Consider the following 2366-nt stretch of genomic DNA (forward strand, 5'->3'; position numbering starts at 1 on the left):
CTTAAATTCAATATACAATATATATGGATATATGCCACATATATATTATGCATATTTATTATACATAATAATATTATACATAAATATATATGTGATAGATGTATAAGCTAACATGCTATGCCCCTATTTCTATCATTTTTTGCGTGTAATTTTGAATACTTGAACAGTCGATTCTTTTTTTTCATTTTAGCTTTCACCTTTCCGAATGAAAACATTGGAATGTTTCATTATGATCTGGATTGCGTTTATATAGATTGGATTGTATTTTTCGTTTTCATTTTTTTCTTCTTCTTCCCTTTTTCTTAGGGCAGACCTTTTATAACAATAACATAAATAACATTAAAAAAAAAAGGACTAAAAAGGAAATTTTTTATTATAATATTTTATAATATTAATTCTTTATTATAATAATTATAATCTTTTTAATCTTTTTTATATTATAAACATTAATATTATAATAGTAAAAAATAATTACAAAGTCTTTTTTTAATTCACGAAAAAAAAAATCTTACTATCTAATCAAGATATTGATTATTGATAAACATATAGTTGGTAAAAAAATCGAAATTACATAGCTATATTAATTGTTATGTTAATTGCTATTTTTTTATAATATTCAAATATCCAATATTTCTTTGAATTTCTATTCTAGATTCTTCTCTCCAGTCATATGAATTTATGCGAGCCCACTTAGCTCAGAGGTTAGAGCATAACATTTGCGATGGTCATCGGTTCGATTCTGATAGCTGGCTTTTCTCCATCTGTTTGATTTTTTTTTTTATTTTTTTTTACAAAACTGATAATAAGAATGTTGAGATAATAAGAATAATGAAAAGGCTTCTGACCCTTTTACCTTACCAAGGGTCACCGATCTATTATCTCTTTATTATCTCATAGAAACTCCCATTTATAATAATAATAAAAAAAAAGAAACTAAAAGTTCGATCTCTGTGAAACAAATCAATGAAGAAAAGAACTTTTATTATTTATTGCTATATTGCTTATTTATTATATTGCTTATTTATATTTTTTTATAAAATATATTATAAAATTTATTATTGTATTGCATAAAAATGATACACAATAATAAATAATATTTATATATATATATATATTATATATACAATACAATACAGTCCGGATATTGATACAATTCATCTAATTATTCTTGGATATTGATACAATTCATCTAATTATTCTTTGTACTCCAAGACTTCAGTAAATTTCACTTCATTTATCATTTAGTTTAGTTTTAATTTCGTTTAGGTTTATGAAATTTCAATAAAATAAGGAGTCTTTATGTCACGTTATGGAGGACCTTGTTTAAAAACAATACGTCGTCTGGGGGCTTTACCGGGACTAACTAGTCAAAAACCTCGAGCCATAAGCGATCTTAGAAACCAATTGCGCCCCAGTAAAAAATCCCAATATTGTATTCGTTTAGAAGAAAAACAAACATTGCGCTTTCATTATGGTCTTACAGAACAATAATTACTTAAATACGTTCGTATCACTGGAAAAACCAAAGGGTCAACGGGTCAGGTTTTACTACAATTACTTGAAATGCGTTTGGATAACATACTTTTTTGATTGGGTATGGCTTCTACTATTCCCCAAGCCCGCCAATTGGTTAACCATAGACATATTTTAGTTAATGGTCGTATAGTAAATATACCAAGTTATCACTGCAAACCCCGAGATATCATTAGAGTAAGGGATGAACAAACATCTAGGGCTCTGGTTCAAAATTATCTTGATTTAGCCTCGCTTGAGGAATTGCCAAAACATTTAACGCTTCACCCATTTCAATATAAAGGATTAATCAATCAAATAATAGATGCTAAATGGGTCGGTTTGAAAATAGATGAATTGCTAGTTGTAGAATATTATTCTCATCAGACTGAAACCGAACTAAAATATAAGAACAGGGGCTCGGATACCCCCCTACAATATAAGAACAGGGGTTTTGATCCGGGATTTTTCTCCCATTCATGTATCATAGATTAGTATGGTGATTTTCATTCTTTGTCCCTTCTTTACATTACAATATTTTCCATACCGTAGAAATTAGTATTAGGAATAGAGAATCTATATCAAAGAGAGGAAAGAGAGGGCTAACTGTTGGAATAATGGTATCCATTGTTATTTGCTACATTGCGATCAGTAACATTGGTTAATTAGGTAAAGGGTACAGAAAGAGAGGGATTCGAACCCCCGGTAAACAAAAGCCTACATAACAGTTCCAATGCTACACCTTCAACTACTTGGCCATCTCTCCTACATAATGATTATGGTTCAGAAACCAAGTGAATAGTGAGTTATTCATATTCAATTTTTGGATATGTATGTACACTATTTTTTTCTTA

General features: G+C 28.6%; 1 pseudogene; it reads left to right on the forward strand.

Annotated features, from left to right (window-relative positions):
* Nucleotides 1-678: 678 nt before the first annotated feature.
* On the forward strand, nucleotides 679-2007 carry LOC132799894 (small ribosomal subunit protein uS4c-like; annotated as a pseudogene).
* Nucleotides 2008-2366: the final 359 nt, after the last annotated feature.

The sequence above is a fragment of the Ziziphus jujuba genome, chromosome 11 (genome assembly GCF_031755915.1).
Source record: "Ziziphus jujuba cultivar Dongzao chromosome 11, ASM3175591v1".
NCBI lineage: Eukaryota > Viridiplantae > Streptophyta > Magnoliopsida > Rosales > Rhamnaceae > Ziziphus > Ziziphus jujuba.